This window comes from Ascaphus truei, chromosome 1 (genome assembly GCF_040206685.1).
Source record: "Ascaphus truei isolate aAscTru1 chromosome 1, aAscTru1.hap1, whole genome shotgun sequence".
NCBI classification, from domain to species: Eukaryota; Metazoa; Chordata; class Amphibia; order Anura; family Ascaphidae; genus Ascaphus; species Ascaphus truei.
In genome coordinates this window covers 132832167-132855861 of record NC_134483.1, presented here as the reverse complement: position 1 = coordinate 132855861, position 23695 = coordinate 132832167, and the positions used below count along the sequence as shown (strand labels likewise).

General features: G+C 46.1%; 1 protein-coding gene across 3 annotated transcripts in view; it reads right to left on the bottom strand.

The window, feature by feature from the left end:
* Window positions 1-23695, bottom strand: part of ADAMTSL1 (ADAMTS like 1) — a 943111-nt gene that overhangs the window by 264895 nt on the left and 654521 nt on the right. The gene's annotated exons all lie outside the window — the stretch shown is intronic.

The window sequence follows — 23695 nt, the reverse complement described above, 5'->3', positions numbered from 1 at the left end:
AGGATATTTCAACTAAAAAGAGATACTGGCGCCCCCTACATAGGTAAGTATCTCTTGAAGCACAGGGTCCCCTGGAGGTGAAATTAACACAGTTCAGATCGGGAGACCCCCAGCTTCAAACCTGTAATTAAAAAAATGCAATACAGGCTATTCTGCCGCTTTAAAGCATCAGTACCACTAGGCAACATATATTGCCTGGATATGTAATAAAGTTAAATTATTCAAGCAACACCTCGTTTAATATTTTCATTTATGTTAAATAGTTGAAGAAATGCTTACAAGCTTTTCAAACTTAGGTCAAAAAAATAAATAATTACCATAGTAATCTCCGTGCATGCTTTTATTAGGGGCTAGCTAAAGGGACACACCTTATGGTGGTAAAATTGTTGTTGTTATTCCAAAATTGCAGTTACAGTATCTTGGTGTCCAAAGGGTCAGAGAATAAATGTTGGATTAAAGTATTGCCACAAAAGACAGGGGTGCCCAATGCTCCGTCCAATTGACAAAACATATATGGTAAATAGTATAAAGTTTAAATACTTCAATAATAATAATAACTTGGTTATAATTACCAAGTTATTATTGTTGAAGTATTTAAACTTTATACTATTTACCATGTGTTGTTTGTCAATTGGACGGAGCATTGGGCACCACTGTCTTTTGTTGTATACATTTGCCACGCCCAGTAGCACTCTTTTTGACATAAATATATATTCATGATGTGGTGGGTGTAGAAATTTGAGCTATCTGGGAATGTGTGTTAATCATTTAAAGTATTGCCAGTCTGCAACTTTAAATATATATTTTTCAAACCACTTTAAAGTTTTAGGATCTGGGGGGTGGAGGGGAGGGGGGTTACACTTTATCTGAGCCATGGGTTCCTCAGAGTTGAACTACACAGTGTATACAGCTTGGGGTTCCTGAGAAAATAACATATTTAGAAATTAACCATTTTCTGGGACAAAGAAAATTTTTTGGAAGAACAAAAGTGTAAGCCTCACTATGATGGCCAATAGAAATCTACCACATCATCTGGTGATGACATGGCAAGAGCTGTAAGCACTAAGCTCATGGAGATAATGGGTTCAGATGAGGCTAAAGAAAAATACATGTATTTCTATGCATTATAGGGAAAAACTTAAAGTTTAGCACGTACACATCACTGAAGCAAAACTTGTATAAATCACTACATATTGTACAATGAAATATGTTTTCTTTCCCAAAACATACAATAAATGAAAGCACATTTATCTTAATTAATTCTGAAATAATTTAATAAGACTGGGTTTGAAATTCGCAGTGCCAGCAACAACAGAAAACAACCTACATGAAATATATCATAACATCTCATATTGTCACGTGCAGATTTCCTTTTCCACAAACTGTATGGCTTTCCGAAGCTAATGAATTCCATACACTGCTGGAATCTTGGTTATAAGCCATAGTGACAAAGTATATGCTAGGTTAAATACTGAAGTAGGAGGTTGGGAAAATTCAACAAGATATACTGTACAGATGTAACAGGCTTCATTGTTCCCCCAGATAACTCCACATATCCTTTTATAACAAAGAATATCACAAAGTTTGCACAGGATTCAATGGCAGTTTTGCTGCCGAATACCCCAACATATCGCTCTAAAAGTGAACGATGCAGCCTGTTACATCTGCATAAGCAGACAACAAGAAAAGCAGATCCATTTATTCCGAAGGGACTACAAGACATAATCATTGTTTGGGATTCCTAATCACAAATTCTTTAAACCCAATTACAGTAAATAAAAATGCCACTTGTGGTACCTGTGCATATCTCAGGCAGGTCTGCAACCCTGCTTTTCACCATTATCGCTTAGCAAACATTGCTTCCACTGCAGGGAGAACTTTTGCTGCTTATCCATTTTGACATGGACTCCTATAAGCTTATGCCTGCCGCATTACATCGCTTTTCAGCACAGTCTCTGTTAAAGATGTGCATAACCAGTAAAACCTACTCGCAGACAGCTTTGTTTCATATCCACTGTGTTTGTACTTGTTCCCCGACTACAGATGTAGTAGAAGTTATTGCACCCACTGGCACACGTGTGCCATGGCGCCTCAGCCATGTCCCTTCTCATGTGTGGCCAATTCAAAACAATGGCCATTCTCTTGCTGGCACGTTGTGTATGTCCCGGTCACTGTGTCAGCGGGAGTAGTAACGTCTGCTACCTCTGTTTACACTACATAATGACACCATTCCACATTCCACTATACATGAGATAATACTTCGAGAAGCAAAGTTAAACCAGTAAAACAGGATTCATTTTTTAATTATTATTTAATAGAGGATTGAAGGAGGGGGTCTCCGGAGCTGAACAGTGTTAATTTCAGCTCTGGGGACCCCCTGCTTCCAGAGATACTTATCTCTGTAGTGGTGCCGATATCTCTGCAGCCAGGAACCTTGTGTGCCTAACGAAATGGCAGCGTTTAAATGTCCCGCAACACGCGGGACAATAGGAAGCCGTGACGTCATCCCTTGCATCTTCCTATAGGCCTGTGTGATCGGGACATTTACACTAAACAAAGATACCGGCACCACTACAGAGGTAAATATCGCAGGAAGCAGGGAGTCCCTATAGCTGAAATGAACAGTTCAGCTCCAGAGACCCCTGCTTTCAACCTGTAATAATTATAAATTCAAATAAATAAAACCTGTTTTGCTGCTTTAACTAGTATTCTAGGATGCAAGACATATATAGGATGTGTGGTAAAAGACGTAGATAAAAAGCACACACAGGGGTTTTGATTTTTGTCCATGAATAAGTAAATAGAGATTATAAAAAAGTAAATTAGACCCCTATGCTTTCTAGGTCTTAACATTCATAACAAATATTGAATAATTTTTAGTAATCAGAACGTGGAATTAACTTTCAGGGAAAGAAGCAAGATTACATTTAGGAATTCTATAGGAAATGTAATAGGTTCCTTGATAAAAAGCATATATGTACAGTTATAGTTCTTCACTTGAAAAAAAAAACCATTACCTTTATCTAGAGAAAAGAGAACTATTATAAGAGACTTATAGTGTTACAGGATTCTGCCAATCTTTCATATTTTGGCGCCAGGATGGAATTTCAGTGGCCTTCTTGTGAATCAACATAAACAAGATTATGGAAGGCAAATGTACTAAGCTGCTTTAAATATTACTTAAGCAAGTATTCCGTAAGAAACTCAGGCTTATTAGAATTATTTACAATGACAGAATGTGACATAGGTCAAACGCAAATTGCACAGGTTAATTGTAGTAGCTGGAATAATGGTAAGTAAAAAAAATGGAGACAGCCAAATGGAAAACAAGATGCACATTGCCAGCTGATGTTTTGTCTTCTGTTAACGTTTGTCTGCATTGGCATAGCCTGCTCAGATTGACTATAAACTGGCGTGTTTCAAGATGTTTACCAATAAAACAAGCACAGTTCAACAAATCTTCTCAGCATTGCACTAGATCAGTGGTTTTCAACCTTTCTTTGGTTAAGGAACCCTAAGTGAAATTCTGAGGAACCACAACCATCTCTAATAGCAACGCTGTGATCAGATGCATTGTACATTTTTCTGTGTTTGATACAATTTCCAAATGACCAGAAAATTGCAGGGAACCCTTTACGGGTGCCCGGGGAACCCCAAGGCTTCCTAGGAACCCTGTTTGAAAAACACTGCACTGGAGACTCCGACCCATATTGTAATTCAGATTTTTTAAAGGTGCACTCACATTTCTTCACAGTCAATGACGGAAGAGTGTCCAGTTGCCACATTACCATGGATAGACACATTTGTTACCAACCCTACCCTAGTCGTTACTATGAATGATGTTTTAAAATATACATTGTGTCATCATGATGAAAAAAATTGTCATATTTCTCCGGTAGTTCAAGAAAGCTGTTCAATGTCCTGTCCACTTGGACATGATTTCTTCTAAACCACCCAACTTCCACCCCTCACTCAGTTTGTGCTAAGTGGAGACATTCCATACGTAACTGCTTAATTACTGGTGTTCTATTGACAAGGCCTCTCCTTGCTCTGTTTTATCTTACACATTTGAACCAATGTTTGTTATTCAAACATCAAATCATCACTGAGGTTCCAAGAGTTTGTAATGTTTCCACTAGTTAGGGGGATGATCAGCAAGGGAAACACCCATTTTAAAGTATTTGAGTGCGACTGGAAAAAGAAGCACAGAACAAGTCACAAAACAAATAATAAAACTAGGGAGGAAGGAACAAGACAAGAACAATGCAACTTTAATGGGTTCCCCAAGCACCATCGTTTGCTATGAGGGTAATAAAGATACGCTGATGCATTTGCAGCCAACTGGTTATGGTTAGCCTTGTAGCACTGTTTCTGTTACCAGTAATGTACAAACAGCTGCACATGAATTATCCTGCAAGTCACTCCTGTGTGTTTCAGTCCTTTTTCTCATACCTTAGCCAGAATAACTTCTCCCCCCCCAAAAAAATCTTGTAAGTATTTTAAGATATGATTTGGCAGGATGATATTCATTTTTACACTTTTCACCCATACACGCCCTAAACTTCACCCTGTCCTGCAGTTAACGTAGGATTTCCTTTAGGAAACAAAGATGATCATGGATTTTGACCTTTGAGCTTACACACTAAAACATCTGTATATTGGGATTTCCCATTTGGTTGAATCCTCTTTATTATTAACAGCCATGTGACATTTTGCCTTAACTAATGTAACAAATATTTTCGTTCCGAATGTGCTCCAAGCATTGAGTAACCTGTTAGCTTTTAAGCTTTTTTTTTTTTTTCTAGTGAGATTTTCAGTTCCTGCTTTCATGGATAAAATAGAGTGTTGCATGTTTCCTTCCTAGGTTTTGTAAGGTTTGCTAAATCATTTTAGAGCGTACTTTGCTGTGGATCACTGCAAAACGTATCGCTATAGCAGACTCGTTGACTTGCATGCCATAAAACCTACTGGATTTAAGGAGACACCGTAATTACATTATTGTGCGAGCATAATAATTTCAATGTCAGCTCCCATACGAGTTATGTTTCCGACACTAGACTGCAAAAAATTAAAGTATAAAAATGAGACCTATGGGTTTCATATGTCTGCCTGCTTTATGATTTCCAGCTTGTATCTGTCGAGTTCATACAATTCATATTCTACAGCATTGTTCAATGTCAACTTGGCCTTCAACTGGTGGCAAAGGGCTGACTGGGGGAATAAGAGACTATACGTTTCAGTCAAAGACACTTAACATGATCATCATTTACTGCCAACAAATATAGTGTGTACTGTGAAAGGCTAATAAAACTGGATTTTACATTCCCGTGTCTTAAATGTCAACAACGGATTTCAATAGGTGTATCCAGTGAACCTTCTATATCTATTTTTTAGACATCTTTGTAGCACGCTAAACCATCAGAAATAGAGGAGTTTATCCAGCAAATAAGGTATTCTATGTATACACTATAAGAATAATACAATAACTGGGTTATGTTTTCCTTGTGCAAAACAATACTTGTGCAAAACAACCATCACATTTGCGAAAGCAGCAAACTCATCCATCTGCGAGTTTAATGTTCGTATCCTGTTATTATCTTGCACGTCCTGTTCATTAAAAAAAAAAAGGGTACATTTTTGTGCGTTACAAATCATGATCTACAAAAGAATGGTTGTGGAAGAAGAAATTCCGCGTTTTAGAATGGCCTAGTCAACGTCCGGACCTAAATCCCATCAAAAAGTTGTGACACGACCTGAAGCGAGTTGTCCATGCAAGGAAGCCCTCAAATGTCACTGAGATGAAGCAGTTCTGTAAGGAGGAATGGGCCAAACTCCTCAAAACCGATGTGAGATACTGACCAGCAGTTACAGGAAACACTAAGTTGAAGTTATTGCATCTCAAGGGGTACTGAATCTAAAGGTTCACATCATTTTTCACACATGGACATTGAATGCTTAATCATTTGTGGATAAATAAATGTTGAACAAGTATCATGTGTCATTTGTTTGATCAGGTTATCTTTATCTATTATTAGGACTTAGCTTAAGATCTAATAACTTTTTCTCACCACTCTAGTAGGTTATAGGACTTCTATAAGAATTGCTGGGAGTAAATCCATCCAGCACAAGTAGAGAAACTACAGTGGTACCTATTTGGAGGGTCTGTAAAGAGCTCACAAGGCTACCCAGGGAACGGGTCAAAAGGCCGAATAAGGCTCCAAGCACACAAACTCTGCAGAAGTTTAAACCTCACCCTGCTTTCCTAGCCACATAAGCTTAACACTTTTGAACGAGAACAAGGTTGCTTTTCCAAGGAAAACAATGCTTGACAGCTCAAGAAATGTGATCCTAATCAGAGTGCTGGCAAGAAAGGAATGGAAGTCTTCGTTTAACGTATTCCCATCATACCTTCAAGGTGTTCAGGATTAACATCATTCTTTTCAGTACTGTGACTTTTATTACTTTTCTTCCTCAGTTTGTGACGTTTCGATCCCCCTTTTCAATCTCGCTTTTTTTTTTAAATGATAGTTTCTTTGGAAAAAAGGGACGCACAAAGTGTATTAAAGGTGATTTACACAGAATGCTAAACATTTCGCTGGGTTGAAAGAAATTGACAGATGATTTTGCCATTACAATTATGTGATCAAAATTCGGCAGGCTGACGATGCCTGCATTTAGCTAAGTGCAGGAGACATCAGACACAATCATTTCTGTGCATAGAGAAAAATAGAACAAGAGTCCTGAATCCGGTACTACAGAGCATATGAAGTATATGTATATATATATATGTAACGGCTTTTCTGGCCCGGCCTGACCCACCCAATCTCACATTGGCCCCTGTGGTCTAACCGGTCCCCATTACATGGTAGTGATGTCTGTTGGTGCACCTGTTGGCTACAGGACTCCTGAGTCTCCCGCATGATGGTGTGTGGGGAGGACCCGTCCAGACAGGCAGCTGAGGTAGTGTGCTGAGTCTCACCTAGTTCCAGTGCAGCGCCTCCACCTCACCAGGGTCCCTGCGTCCGCAAGGGGATGATCCTGGCGAGGAACTCCTCCGTGGTGCTCCTCTCTGTACACTCATTCCAGATAGATACACGAGAGGGTTTCTGGCTGAACTCATCTTTATTGACACGGCAGGGCAACTGCCCTCCACAAGGAGTATCTTCAGCCACTCATCTTGCCCGTGCCCCCTTTAGTTAGGTATGTCACCTAGATCAGGGATTCACTATTCCCGCAGGAATCACTATCCTGTGCCAGGTCCCTGGACACAGCCTCCCATGGAGTTACTATAACATAACTGACAGAACTCTTTCAGCACTAAGGTAGAACTTTCCAGCAACTCAGCAACTAGAACTCCTCCCAGACTTGAACTGTCCAGCCACTAACTTTAGAACACAGTGCTGTGCCTTATGTAACCTTCTGAGGCTGACACACCTCTGACATCACTAACCATGGAGTCAGAGCATGTGACCAGTCCCAGCCATACACAGGGCACCCCACCAGGGTGTGAGGGAAAACCTCCATGATTAATACTGGCATGCCCATACTTACCAGGCCTTACTGCCAGCAGGAGAGATGACTGTAGGCATTTTACATGACCGCTACATTCTCCCCCTGGCGAATCCCATCGTCCTCGCTGGGACCTAAATTTAGATACCTCTTGCCAGGAAGCACTGCAACAGAAACATAATTAGGTTAACATCCATACAAATTCTCAGCATATTGTAAACATGACTTCAGTACATTCCGCCAAGCCCGCCCCGACCAGCAGCCACGAACCCGCGTAATGTCTCAGTACCCCCTCAATAATAGTGATCTGGGTCTGGTTTCCTCACTTCCCGGTTACCCATATCCAGGACCGTGACATAGTAATGCCTAGGCGATCCCCTCTCGGGCCTATAGGTCACCCTATGTTTGTGGATATTCCTCCCTATGCTCCACACTCGCATCAGGGTGTCTATCCTTTCCTCCGCCTTCTTACCTACAATGGCGCTCCCCCTATTGACTAAGTACAGCTCTATAGTCTCTTGGAGCCACTTTTCCCTATTGTCCTCAATTTCATCCATCAGGGGCTCCGGTACATAGGGATACTCCAACCCATGAGATTTTTTATACTTGACTATTATAGCCCTCTCCGCCCTACTGACCCTGGTCAGATCAGCATTACCTGCCCTTCCAGGTAACACCCATGATAGGGGCTCATCAGAATCTACTGGATCTGACAGTGTGTCGGGACCCATGGGCGCTATGTCTCTACGCTCCAGCTGGAACCACCTCTCCTGTAATTCCCTATCCCTCTGCTCGGGTGTAAACTCTCCCTCCTTCCACCAGAAATCCACCACGTCCTCCCGCCGGATGAGGAACCGAGTACGGTCCATCCATGCGGAGTACCCCTCAAATAGTGGAGCCCACCACCGGGTCTCCTTAAAGGGATTGGGCCCTGGTTCCCGGTCGTCGTCAAATGAAAATACCCTTGAAGACCTTGTGGATCGCGATGGGAACCACCTCGAAGAGCCCGGGGCCTTTACCACTGGTTGGGGTGCTGTATCCGCCACCCTCAATTCTCCCCCTCCCCGTGAATCGCCTTCCGTAGCTCCACTGAGCTGCCTCTCCCCAGTCCGTTTTTCCTCCCCCCCCAAAGGTATGTCCACAAGTTCCAAGCTGGGCGGTGAACCCGGTGACCGTGTGATAGGGGTAGGGGCATTAGCTAGGGCATGGGGTTGGGTATAGGGGCATGGAACAGGACCCCACGGGGTTATTACCCGCTCTTGACTGTCCGTGGACCGGTCCAAGGAAGATGTCTCCTCGCCCTCATCAGTCCTGAAACCGTCTCTCCATTTTCTGGGCAATACGAGCGGTCGGGGACCTTCCCCCAATCGCCGAAGCGTCGCTGCTTCCCCTTCCTGGGTTCCGCCGCCACCACCGGAAGTGACGTCCTCCCCGGAACCGGAAGCGTCGCCATCTCGCGTGGGACCCCCATGCGGGATCTCTTCTTCCACGACGACATCCGGTTGCTCCGCCGTCGCCACCGGAAGTGATGCCGTCCCTCCACGTGCGCCTGAGGCCTGGCGCGGCCCTTCCAGCTCTATGCCGTCTGCTGCAACCAGGTAAGTAATAGCGCTGCTTGGCTTACCCGTCCGCAGGGGTGTAGGCGTCTCTCTCCCATCTCCGCCATGTCCTGGGGTGGCAGGACTCTGTCGGTCGGATCGCCAATCTGCGGGGGACGTCCGGTCACTCACCCCACGGGGCGTCGTTCTTCCCGTCTGTCTTTTCCGCTCCGTCTTCGCTACCTCCAGCTCACGGAGGTCCTCATCAGAGTAGTCCCCTCGCCCCGACCTAGGGGTCTCGGGGCGGGGTGAAAGTCTCTTTGCCCCTGTCGCGGGGTTTAATCCAGCCGCCTCAATGGCCAGTGACCCAGCCGACTTGACCGGCTCCAGTCCCCTGTCTCCGGGACTCACGCGGTTGATCCATAGCGCGCCCGGGGACTCAGCAGAGCGCCGTGTCACGTCCACCGGGGGGTCAGCAGGCTGTATTGGGATGAACGTGGGCATAGGCCACAGATACAAAGTCCCGCAATGAGGGCAACGTGCCACCGTATTCACAGTACCTCCGGGCAGCCCGCATTGTAGGCAGAGCCCGACCACCGTCTCTGTATTGGCCACCCTCACCACCAGCACCCCGCCGGGCACTGAGTAGGGCTGGGTGGAGACCATAGTGCCCACAGTGGAGGAGCAGGCCATTCTTTGTACAGGAGTCACTTCCTGTACAGGTCTCTCCTTCTCTGTGGTTCCTCGCAACTGACTGGTGGAAGTTGCTGGATCCGCCACTCCCTGCTTCGGCTCCTCCCTTCTCTGACAGAGTTGGAACCCGCCCCCAGGGGTTGCAATAATGGGCGGGTCCCACAGGGGAATATCATGCCCCCTAATTAAGGCCGCACCTCTCTCAGTCCTGGTGGGCGCGGTCTGCGTTTTCGCGCCAGTCTCCTCCCCAGAGCTGGAGTCTTTTCCCGCGGCTAGTTCCCGCCTTCTCCTTGCAGCAGCTTTTTGCACAAGGTACCTTTGCTTGCAAATCACCTCCACGGCCGGAACTACTTTTTGTAGTGGCGCCGTCTGGATATCAGTCCCTGGGCCCAGTGGGTGCATCCCCACAGGCCATAATTGAAAGTCACTCCCCCTGGTAGAAATCAGGGGAGGGTCCCATAAACTCAACGGTTGACTCAGCACAGGGGCTGAATTAGTCACTGTCCATCCCGGCGCAGCCATAGCTTTCGCGCCATGCCCCCCATCAGGGCGGGGCTCTGCTGTTCGCGCCGTTCCCGGCCAGCTCTGTGCAAATCCTGCAGCAGCCATTTTTTCTGCGCCTGGCCCATGCGGTTTCCCTAGCAAGCGGGAACCGCCATTTTGGTTGGCTTTTAAGCCCAAAAAGTCAGTCTGTTTGCTCTCCTCACGGGGTTCTCCCCCAATTATGACAATTTCCTCACACTCTTCAAGGGTGGCCCCTCGCTGTCCCATACAGGATAAAAACGGGGCAGCCATAGCCTTCGCTCCGCTCCAGAGCAAACTCGTTAAGGACAATTCAGCGACAGTCTGCTCTTCAGTGGGTTGCACGCCACGGGTGCCCTCCCCATCAGCCTCTGTCCGCCATTTTACGTTCTCCGCGCCATGCGGATCCTCCACTCTCTCATAACAGTTGTCGTACATGAGGCTCCACTCTGCGGGGCAGCCACCACACCGGTACAATAAAGATTAGCTCAGATGCACCACCACATGTGTACCTTATCTAGGTGTGACCCAGTGTTGCACTACCTCAGGCTAGGCTCACTCTCTCAGTGTCTGCTGTGACTCCTTCCTCCCAGTCTGTGCTCCCTACGGTGAGTGTCTGGAATGGCTAGGTACTCTGGCTGGCTCTGCCATGCAGTACTTGGGGCGTCTACCTGTCTTGGTCAGCCTAGCGCAGACCCTCTCCAGGACTCCTGACCAAGTTAACAGGCTGTCCCTTCTGGCATCCTACCAACTAGCACTGCCTCAAGGTGACTCGGTCAGCTATAGCCCGCTCCAGACCCCTCACTCCCTTCAGGCCCCTAGGTTGTCCCTGCGAACTGACAATATCCCGTCAGCCCCCTGACCACCCCTAGGTCCGTCCCTACTCAGCACAAAGTGGCAGCAGACACTCTCCCTGTTTCCCAGTGTGCCTAGCTAGAGCCTGTCCTGATGACAGATCTGATCTCAGCAGCTCGCCTCCAAATGTAACGGCTTTTCTGGCCCGGCCTGACCCACCCAATCTCACATTGGCCCCTGTGGTCTAACCGGTCCCCATTACATGGTAGTGATGTCTGTTGGTGCACCTGTTGGCTACAGGACTCCTGAGTCTCCCGCATGATGGTGTGTGGGGAGGACCCGTCCAGACAGGCAGCTGAGGTAGTGTGCTGAGTCTCACCTAGTTCCAGTGCAGCGCCTCCACCTCACCAGGGTCCCTGCGTCCGCAAGGGGATGATCCTGGCGAGGAACTCCTCCGTGGTGCTCCTCTCTGTACACTCATTCCAGATAGATACACGAGAGGGTTTCTGGCTGAACTCATCTTTATTGACACGGCAGGGCAACTGCCCTCCACAAGGAGTATCTTCAGCCACTCATCTTGCCCGTGCCCCCTTTAGTTAGGTATGTCACCTAGATCAGGGATTCACTATTCCCGCAGGAATCACTATCCTGTGCCAGGTCCCTGGACACAGCCTCCCATGGAGTTACTATAACATAACTGACAGAACTCTTTCAGCACTAAGGTAGAACTTTCCAGCAACTCAGCAACTAGAACTCCTCCCAGACTTGAACTGTCCAGCCACTAACTTTAGAACACAGTGCTTTTCCTTATGTAACCTTCTGAGGCTGACACACCTCTGACATCACTAACCATGGAGTCAGAGCATGTGACCAGTCCCAGCCATACACAGGGCACCCCACCAGGGTGTGAGGGAAAACCTCCATGATTAATACTGGCATGCCCATACTTACCAGGCCTTACTGCCAGCAGGAGAGATGACTGTAGGCATTTTACATGACCGCTACATATATATACACACACACACACACACACACATACACACACACACACACACACACACACACACACACACACACACACACACACACACACGAGTCAAGTAACAATTGTATTTTGCAGGGTATTAAAATAACTCCTTAAAACCACCTGATCAATAAAAACATGTGTAGATGTACAGTGGCGGCCGCCTTTAGCCTCCTGCGGCCTTTTCCCCGCGATTTTTAAAATCGCAGGCAGATGCGGGCAAATCGCGGGCAGATGGGGGCCGTTTTTTGGCAGTTTTGGGCGCCTGCGGGCACTTTCATTGTCTAGCGCTAAGCGCTTTCATTGTCTAGCGCTATTAGCGCTATCTGGTGATTTCGGGCCGCGCGGAAAAGTCCGTGAGAGACGGATGAGAGACGGAAAACATTCCGGAATTTTTACGGGGATGTTGGAGGTTAAAAGGGGCCGCGACAGTATCACTCATTGCATAGTGGACAAGGTGAAACAGATGTTCTCTCCAAGTGGGGATTTATGGATATTAGGGACAAACATGGCCTGTGAGACTGGTCTGACCTGTCCTCCATCCTACTTATATGGAGTAACCACTCAGATTGTGCTTTGACAAAGCGCCCAACACGCGCAAAATGCGTCCGACTTCCGTTGCCCATCATATCCCTGATGTCATCCCTTCAAATAAATTATTTTTAATTTATCTGATGTGCTGAGCTCCATCATTTTTCCTGCTGCTATGCACCGCTGATCCTCATCTTGAAGCCACAATATTTCTGTGTATAGGACTTTTGGATGAGGGCAGAAAGTGCTCACATTTAGAACCTAGGTGTAGGAAATGCCTTGTTAGGGAAAATTCTTGTGTCATTTATTTTAGCCCATCAAATTTGTAATGTACAACATACCCTGAGTTTACTAATATTACATATACAGACCAAATTCTTAACAATTTAATTCTGAAACAAATTCTCACTAACTGACATACCATCAAATCAATAATTATTTCCGCCATGTATAAATACCCAGTATTATAGAGTTTATACAATCACTAAAAGGTTTTTTTTTTTTTTTAAGTTATAACCATCGAACCATGTGTGCGAATTTCAGCAAATCAAAGCCGAATTTAAATGGTATTTTACTTTTGTAATTTTATTTTCTAAAAATGATTAAATGAAATGACCTTTTACAAAACTCGGATTGCGTTGGTTCAAAGTGTTTGAGTGCTAGTTTGCATAACTATGTGAATAAATGTACTCGAACAATCTAATTCATGCTAGAAACCTTTGTGTCAGACTCTGTGGATTCTCTGCAATTACCATGTTAGGATGATGCAGGCTTTTGATTTGTCACATGTGGGCTACAATGGTAATAAAACACCATAGGATCTCATTTACCCGCCCATAGATTAACAGGCGACCCTGTGGCCTCCGTTAATCACATTCACAATGGCTGTTCCAATTGGACAGAAATTGGTGAATTTATTACATTTCCAAGCACAACACTGTGATGTATTTCTGTCAGGCTGCACGCTCAATGGGGCTCCATCCAGGAAGCAGAAAGAATCAAGAATAGGAATGTGGCATTTGCGAGACAAGGACTTTGCAAGCGAGTTTATTTCCAAATCCACAAAGTTTGGGTGGGTTTGTTTAGCATCAGGTTGTTTTTTTTCTGACTGAACAATAGTTCATCTGTATTTCCATTGAGATTGCGAAGGTGCTGGAACGTGGAATGTCAGTATTAAACTGGGGCCAGAACAAGAAAATACTTAGAAATAAACAAGGTATCATGTTGGTTTTAAATACTTCAACCACAGAAATAAAAGGCTTACAAGTAAAAGAGCCATAGGGGGAGGGTTCATGGATTTTGTATTTTCATTTTCTGTAGTGAACAAACTCAAGAAATTGGAAAAACTGACACTGTTTCGGCTTATTCTATTTCCACCGATTTGGCTGTTTTCGGCTGAAATGCCCCATTGAAGTCAATAGGGAATTTCAGACGAAAAAGGTCAGATCCGCCGTGTCGACTGATATAGAATGAGCCCCTACGTTCCTTTACTACATTGTAAGGTGCTATCATGGAGGTACACAAAGTAAGCCGTACAATCTAGTCCCTATTCCATCTATCTGTGCCAAAGCTCTTTCTGTATGTTATTGTTCCCAAAATTCCTTCCCCTCTGTCTCTTTCTTGTACTGTACATTTCCCAGTTTTCCTTTATATGGCAATTTTTCCCCCCACTCACCGGCAGTGTTGGGGATGAATTACAGTCCCTTGTCCAAGCATCAGGCCCTGATTCAATAACCTCCGTTAGCCTATTTAACATTGCATTAACCTTTGACGCCAGTTAATAATAACCCAGTATTCACTAAACCAAGGGTGGCCAACTCCAGTGCTCAACTCCAAGGGTGGCCAACTCAAGTGCTCAACTCCAAGGGTGGCCAACTCCAGTCCTCAACTCCAAGGGTGGCCAACTCCAGTCCTCAACTCCAAGGGTGGCCAACTCCAGTCCTCAACTCCAAGGGTGGCCAACTCCAGTCCTCAACTCCAAGGGTGGCCAACTCCAGTCCTCAACTCCAAGGGTGGCCAACTCAAGTGCTCAACTCCAAGGGTGGCCAACTCCAGCCCTCAACTCCAAGGGTGGCCAACTCCAGTGCTCAACTCCAAGGGTGGCCACTCCAGTGCTCAACTCCAATGGTGGCCAACTCCAGTCCTCAACTCCAAGGGTGGCCAACTCCAGTCCTCGACTCCAAGGGTGGTCAACTCCAGTCCTCAACTCCAAGGGTGGCCAACTCCAGTCCACATACATGTCCGGTATTATCTCATTATTTACCAGACAGAGTAGCAAAATATCGGGTTGTCCAGTTCAATACTGGACACTTGGCATCCCAACAGCCCCCCTCCCCCAACAGGTCAGATTTTAAGGATATCCATGCTTCAACACAGGTGGCCCAATCAAACCAACCCACCGCCTAAACCCCGCCCCCCCCCCCAAACGCTGAGGGAGGAATATCCTTAAAACCTGACTGGTTGTGGGGTCTTGAGGACTGGAATTGGGAACCCCTGAAAATAAAGCAAGTAACGTGATGTTAACCATGTTTTACTCCTGTAAAAAGCATGCCCTTATTTTTAACTGCAACATTCTAAAGGGTATGCACTCACTGCTGTTGAGGTTTAATGTTGGGAAATAATGCTATGTTATGCAGGTCATACCTTACTCCATCCAGACACTAAAATAGGAGTTTTTGCATGAGAGAAGAGGAGATGAGAGAGAGAATATGTTGTACATATTTAAAATAGCGTATTTGCAGGTTATCAGGTGTGTTCCCAGGTATCTCACCACATGGAGAAAAGGTTAATCAATTTGGAGGTATGCAAGCTGATGGGCCCTCTCTTAAACTGATCTCTTGGTCTCCTCTCTTCCTCCCTCTCCCTCTTTTAACCCTACAATAATTAGCACAATTGCAGTATTTTTGTATATAACCTTATGGTTTTATTAAACATCACGTTATTTGCACCGGTTTAATTGAGCTTTTTTGAATCTAGGCCTACGTCCTTATATACTGTAAAGAACCAGGGTAAGGAAAAAGCCAGCTTTGGAAAACATAATGCTTGTTTTTGGCTGTTTTAGAGGAAATAAAAATACCACTTGTGGGCACATTCCCCCTGCCTTTGTCCATTATCTCCTAGCATACAATGCTTCACTGCAGCCAGGTATTCTGGGTAATGACAATAATTTCTGCTTTAAGGCTAAAACACCACTAAGCAACTACCTACAGTACCATGCTAATTTCGACATAGCTGAAGTACACTAAATTGTGTGCCAATGTTTACAATTGCGTTTGTTTAGTAAATATTAGATAATATTGATTTTAAAAGGTTCAATGAGGGATAGATGAGGGATTGACTCGGTTATGTAAAGAACATACATGGAAGAATGGAGGTAGCATCTTCATAGTGCTTTATTGTCAGCTGTTGATCAACCTGGCAACAATTGGCTATAGTTCCTAATTTGCAGAGCCAGGTACCCTCTGGGTCCCCCTTGGTCCCGTGTACCCCCCTCCCCCCATTACCTCCGCTGGGGCCAGGAAGAGTGCGGCTAGTCAGGGAGGCGGCAGTTAGGGTGGTGAGCGGGTCGCTGGAGGTCCGCGCCGGCTCCCTTCGCAGAGTGCCGCCATCTTGCCTACACGCTTGCGCAGTATTGTATTGAATGTATTTATTTATATAGCGCCATTAATGTACATAGCGCTTCACAGCAGTAATACATGTGGTAATCCAATAAATAACAGATACTATAAATAACAGATCATGGGAATAAGTGCTTTAGACATTAAGGAAGAGGAGTCCCTGCTCCGAGGAGCTTACAGTCTAATTAGTAGGTAGGGAGAACGTACAGAGACAGTAGGAGGGAGTTCTGGTAAGTGCATCTACAGGGGGCCAAGCTTTATGTGCCATGTGTTCAGAATAGCCACAGTGCTATTCATATGCTTCTTAAAGCAAGTGTGTCTTAAGGTGGGTCTTAAAGGTGGATAGAGAGGGTGCTAGTCGGGTACTGAGGGGAAGGGCATTCCAGAGGTGAGGGGCAGTCAATGAAAAAGGTTTAAGGCGGGAGAGGGCTTTAGATACAAAGGGGGTAGAAAGAAGACATCCTTGAGAAGAACGCAAGAGTCTGGATGGTGCATAACGAGAAATTAGGGCTAAGATGTAAGGAGGGGCAGAAGAGTGTAAAGCTTTAAAAGTGAGGAGAAGAATGGAGTGTGAGATGCGGGATTTGATCGGAAGCCAGGAGAGGGATTTCATGAGGGGAGATGCTGAGACAGATCTAGGAAAGAGTAGAGTGATTCTGGCAGCAGCGTTAAGGATAGATTGTAGGGGAGACAGGTGAGAGGCAGGAAGGCCGGACAGCAGGAGGTTACAGTAATCAAGACGGGAGAGAATGAGGGCCTGAGTCAGAGTTTTAGCAGTCGAGCAACAAAGGAAAGGGCGTATCTTTGTTATATTGCGGAGGAAAAAGCGACAGGTTTTAGAAATGTTTTGAATGTGAGGGGCAAATGTGAGAGAGGAGTCGAGTGTGACCCCAAGGCAGCGTGCTTGGGCTACTGGGTGAATGATCGTAGTTCCAACAGTAATGTGGAAGGAGGTAGTAGGGCCAGGTTTGGGAGGAAGTATGAGGAGCTCTGTTTTAGCCATGTTGAGTTTAAGGCGGCGGAGGGCCATTCAGGATGATATAGCAGAGAGACATTCAGAAACTTTGGTTTGTACAGCAGGTGTAAGGTCGGGTGTTGAGAAATATATTTGTGTGTCGTCACCATAGAGGTGATAATTAAACCCAAAAGATGTTATTAGGTCACCTAGAGAGAGTGTATACAGAGAAGAGAGAAGAGGTCCCAGGACAGAGCCCTGGGGTACCCCCACAGAGAGATCAATAGAGGAGGAGGAGGTATTAGCAGAAGAGACACTGAAAGTACGATGGGAGAGGTAGGATGAGATCCAGGATAGAGCTTTGTTCCGAATGCCAAGAGTATGGAGAATGTGAAGGAGAAGAGGGTGGTCCACGGTGTCAAATGCTGCAGAGAGGTCGAGTAATATGAGCAGAGTGTAATGACCTCTGTCTTTGGCAGCATGGAGGTCATCAGTTATTTTAGTGAGGGCTGTTTCCTTGGAGTGAGCAGTGCGGAAGCCAGATTGTAGAGGGTCTAGGAGAGAATAGGTGTTGAGAAAATGGAGCAAGCGAGCGAATACAAGACGTTCAAGGAGTTTAGAGGCAAAAGGCAGGAGGGAGACAGGCCGATAGTTAGAAAGACAGGTAGGGTCAAGCTTGCTGTTTTTGAGTAATGGTATGACTGTTGCATGATTGAAGGAGGATGGAAAGGTTCCAGAGCAGAGGGAGGAGTTAAAAATGTCCATGAGCGTAGGGATTATAGTAGGAGCAAGAGGTTTTAGAAGATGGGAGGGAATGGGGTCAAGAGGGCAAGTGGTAGAGGGAGAAAAGGCGATCAACAGCGACACATCCTCCTCTGAGACAGTGGAAAAAGAGTCAAGGAAGGCAGGAGGAGAGTTAGGAAGAGGTGTAGGATGGGAGGAAGAAACAGAGAGGATCTTCTGACGTATGGATTCCACCTTTTCCTTAAAATAGTCAGCAAAGTCCTGAGCGGAGATGGAGGAAGGAGAGGCAGCTGAGGGTGGTTTGAGTAGAGTATCAAAGACAGAGAACAGTCGGCGTGGGTTAGACTTGTGCATGTTGATTAGTGAAGAAAAGTAGGCTTGTTTAGCTTGCGAGAGGGCAGAGTTGAAACAGGATAGCATAAATTTGTAGTGAAGGAAGTCTGCGAGAGTATGAGATTTCCTCCAGAGGCGTTCAGAGGAACGAGTGGAGGAACGCAGCATGCGCGTGTGGGAATTTAACCAGGGTCTAGGGTTAAGAGGGCGAGTGCGGCAGAGAGAAAGCGGGGAATGTAGATCAAGAGAGGAGGACAAGGCAGAGTTGTAGTTCCTGACCAGTTGTCAGGGTCTGTAGCAGAGCTGAGAGAGGAGAGGGAGGAGTGTAATGTGGACTCAAAGTCAGGTAAGTGAATAGAGCGCAGGTTTCTGCAGAACCGGGGGGTAAATGGAGGTGGAGAAGGGGAGAAGCGGGATAGAGAGAATGAGATGAGGTGATGGTCAGAGAGAGGAAAAGGGGAAATGGAGAAATCAGAGAGAGAGAAGTTTTTAGTGAAAACCAGGTCTAAGTAGTGGCCATCCTTGTGGGTGGATCCTTGCGCATGCGCAGAGATGCCCCGAGGTGCAGCGGCCATTAGAGATGCACGCACATGCGCCATAGGGCTATAGAAGCGACGCCCACTACATGTAGCTCCGCAGGGGAACTACCATTCTCATCAGCCTCTAGGGCTGCCAGGATTACATGGGCGCGAACAGCCAATAGGGCTGCCAGGATCACGGCCAACTACTGGTTAAGTTTGGTGCAAATCTGGGAGCCACGCCAGTTGGAAGGGGAGCAGAGAGAGAACAGGTAGTGTCCAGGGAGCTGTGCTTCCATGGACTAGGCCTAGTTTGCCCCCTTAGGCCCCAGGTAGGCCCTGAGACCCAAACAGCTTGTGGGTGGTTTAGGGACAGGCCCCTCAGATAGGGACATTGCCCCATTAGTTTATAGTGTTAAGGACACATCAGCGACACCGCACAGTACTTGCGGCCTGTGGTTTGGGACCAGACCAACACCGCAAGAAATAGACTATCTTCATGGTGGGACACTCCAGCGGGAGTCCACCACACGCAGAGGCGGACGCCATTGCGGACAACGACCACGTGGGACAGACTGATCTTATCAATGGCCGGTGGTACCCGGGGGTTGGAGCTCCCGGCAGGTATCCAACTCATCAAGTGCACCAACAAATCACACACGTTCTGTGGGTAGCGCTACCGCATACTTTGGGGTGGGTTGTGGTTCCTGTGGACACCGGGTGTTTAGGTGCCTAGGGCACCTCAGTACTTTGGGGAAAACCTCACCAGGGTGTGGACAAAGTGGTTGGATAGTGGGGCACTGCGGGAGGGACTGCCGTGCGAGATCCGCATAATACGTGTTATGGTGTTATCTATGTTCAGTAAACCTGTTATTATATACCAGTGTGTGTATTCGTTGCATTGGGTCATGTGAAGAGGTTATCCAGCGTTGCTAGGATCCCTCAAAGGTGGAGGCACTATCACAAGAATGTATCACGTACACCCCAGTCTCCCTACAGCGGAGGATCAGGCCTCCTGTGAGCCTATCAGGTAACGCACCACTCGTAGTCACCATAGACACGGGGGAAAGGGGACTACATTTGTATCACAAAAGATCATTTTCACGGCTAGTTGAAAAATGCACATGCTGTTCCACTGAGAATGGTGTATGGTTCATGTATTTCAACACTGGTTCATAATAAACTATGCCATTACAGATAAGGTCATCCAACAATTTCACAGAACTTCCAAACTTTTTCCAGTTACTGCATTAGCCTAATTCAAAGCACAGAAGGTGAAGTAAGCAGCAAATAATGCTACTCTTACGTGATCTGAAGAGAACAGTATGTGCTCCTACTGTAACTACTGGGAATGCTCCACAAAGGTCAAATACTGTAAGCCTCCACTACTGAATCAGAGTTACATACTGTACTCATACCTGGACTAAGCTACAGTACAGTATGTGTAGCCACTCCCTATTAGAACTGGTAGCATGTTCTCATACCACAAATATACTGCAAAACTCTTCTGGCCACTGTGTCAGATTCGTTAATATAATTATTTAATAAAAGGAAGATCACACAGCAGGAAGAAAGGGGGGAAGGGAGGGGATGGGGGACGGGGGGGAACCCAGCATACAAAAGATACATCATCCCATAATTGCCAGCCATGAGAGAATATATCATTCTAAAACAATAAGATTCTAATATGGCAATTCCTTTACGTTCATAAACATGCTGCTGCATTGTCACTGGCATTGCCTGGGTTTTGCAGCAGGGAGGCTTTAGAAAATACACCCTTGTGGTGTTATGTGTCAAAGTCTCCCGGCTGCAAAACGGGTGCAAAATAACTGCACCACATTTATCCAAGCAAGAAATCCCACGCGATTTTTGTTCCCTCAAGAAATCTGGTGTAACCGTGCTTTTTTGCTTAGTATTGTCCCAGTTTTGTAGTTAGGAGACTTAAATACTGTGCTCCTTTACTCTTTTGCCTACGTTATGATTGTTTTACTGCATTGTTGCATTTAAAATGCTCCGTTCTTTATGTCATATAATCCAATCAAATATAATGTACAATAAATAAGTTAAGAAATAATGCTTGGGCAGCAGTCCAGGCAATGGGAACTGGGTGTAACTTACTTATTACACTCAGACTACCCCACTGGTCTTCACAATATGCAGCACATTTGACAGACCAGCAGATGAAGATAACAGCGCATGTAGCACAGTATAGCATAGTCCACAATGCACTTAAACGTTGCCCTGCAGTTGTTGCAAGGCAGCATGTCAGAGTGACGATAGGTTAAAAAAAATAACAAATACAGCAAGCCCGGTGCACTCCCCTCACAATGCTGCGGTCTTACGTTAGCAAATGTTTACACTAATTACGTTTCCTAACTTTGCTTTTCCCGGAGGCCTACTTTCTACAATTGTAAGCGGGGCTCGTGACATGATCTCAGTGGAGATTGCCTCCGTTGCCGTACGGTTTGCCTCTGTGAGAGGTTCTTTTAAAAAGTCAGATGTAAATGTTCTTCAAGGGTGATAACAACAAAGATGGAGAACATATTGAAAGAATGGCATAATTTTACTGGGCAACCTCTCCCGAGCCCAACCGCACATATGAGAGACAAAATCAGAAAGCTGAGCACCAAATGGCCGGTTGAAATGTTTGCAGGGGCGGCCCTGAGCTGCTTACACTTTTCATTTTTGCAACATTAGCGACTATTGGGCCCTGCCTTTTTAGGCAGACATTAAATAAGTTATGGTGGGTGAACAAAAGTGACAAAAACCCTTCACTGTACAGTCTACAGCCAGGGTGGGCAACTCTTTCGCCATTCGCCACTTGTGGCGAATTGGGAGTCAAAGTGTGGCGAATTGAGTAACCACAACATAAGGGCCGCCGGGACTCCCTGTGCTGCCCGCGACTGACCCCCTCAAGCCCCCCTTCCCTTACTTGGTAGGGAAGGAGTGCGCTCCGGCTGTGCGACGCGCTCCCCTTCCTCCCAGCCCGCTTCAGTGGTGTGACGCGCTTCCTCCCCTCCAGCACCAGAAGTTGATGCGCTGACATGCTCCCCCCATCCCCTCCCTCCCCTGGCCAGGCCCGCCACCACCGCTTCCTTCCCTTTCTATCTCAGCCGCCGCGATCTGGTTAGGTGGCTGATGCGGGGGACGGGGGCTGATGCCTGATGCGGGGGACTGAGGCTGATGCCTGATGTGGGGGATGGGGGCTGATGACTGATACAGGGGGGGGGGCTGATCCTGATACGGGGGGGAGGCTGATGCCTGGGACAGGGGTAGGGGGGCTGATGCCTGGGATGGGGAGGGGGGCTGATGCCGGTGGGGAGGGGGGCTGATGTCTGGGATGGGGGGGGGGGGGCTGATGCCTGATACGGGGGATGGGGGTAGGGGGGCTGCTGCCGCCTGATGATGAGGGGGACTGCTGCCTGATGATGAGGGGGCTGCTGGGGGAGATGATGAAGGGTGCTGGGGCAGATGATGAAGGGTGCTGGGGGAGATGATGAAGAGTGCTGGGGCAGATGATGAAGGGTGCTGGGGGAGATGAGGGGGTTTACATGAGATGTTGATGGGGGAAATGAGATGACTAGGAGGATAGTGGTGGCATGAGGGGGTGAGAGGAGGAGGGGGTGAGGGAGCTTGAGGGGGGTTATGGTCTGAGAATTGATAAACTTTTTTAAACAGTGCATGCACAACATAATACCTACATTTTTACATTGTGTGGTTATTTTCACTTCTAATTCGCCACACCTGTGGCTACATTGAAAAATAGGCTGCCCAACCCTGGTCTACAGCAAATACAAATACCACTTGTGAGCACTTTCACATGTCACAGGTCTGCAACCCTGCATGTCACCATTATCTCCTAGCATACAGTGCTTCCACGGCAGCCAAGGATTCTGGGTAATGACATTCAAATGAGCATAGTGTGTCCACTTTTAACTTTTTATCCATTTTAACATGGACCCCTATAAACGTATGCCTACAGCAATCAAAGCCATTTTCACTATTTTTCTTAAAGCATTAAAACCAGGCCTTCGAAGCTGAACCGCAGCATTTTTAGCTCTGGGGATCCCCCCTAATTTTCGAGATACGAAGTTAGGTTAGTTGCGGTAGTCAATTCTTAAGGCCTTTAAACTGCCCTCCAATAGGAAACTGCAGCATCACCCCCCTGATAACATTGCAGTTTACTATTGGCCCTGCGAGACCGGCAAAATGTTGGCAGCCATTTTGATTTCCCGAAGGGGGAGGAAAGAAAGCAATTACATTGCCAGCAATTAAAACAGCCCTATAAAAGCTTCTTTTTTTTAAAAAAAAAGTGGGGTTGGGAAACAAGCCAGCTGGATTGCTACGTTAAGATACTTAGATATGTCCAATATACCTCACACAAGCGGTGCAGCTGATTAATATTTGATACATTTTACATATATTGCATAAAGCCACATAACAATGAGATAACACACCCTCTGTCACCAAAAGAAGTCTTGCAGCCAGTCACTGAATGCACCGTGAAGAGTCTTCCAGCACAAGGAGGTGTTTATGGTACAGCAGCGCTTAATAAATATGGGCTTTCATCTATATTCATGTGAATGAGGCTTAAATCTCCCTAGGCAAAGGGCAAAGGGGAATGTGGCTTTACTTCATGCTCAATAAAAGCCAATGAATCAGTGACATTATTAGTCACAGTTTGTAAAATACCAATTATTTACCAATGATTGTATTGGGTTACTTGTCAATTTAGTTCACAAATCATGCCAATAATTTTTTCTTGTATAGCGCTTACAATGTACGCAGCGCTGTACATAGAAAGAAAAAAGAAAAAATTGCAGGCTTGAGTCCCTGCCTCGTAGAGCTTACCATCTGTGTTTTTGGTTCCTGGGGCACACGGAAATAAAGTGACTTGCCCAAGGTCACAAGGTGCT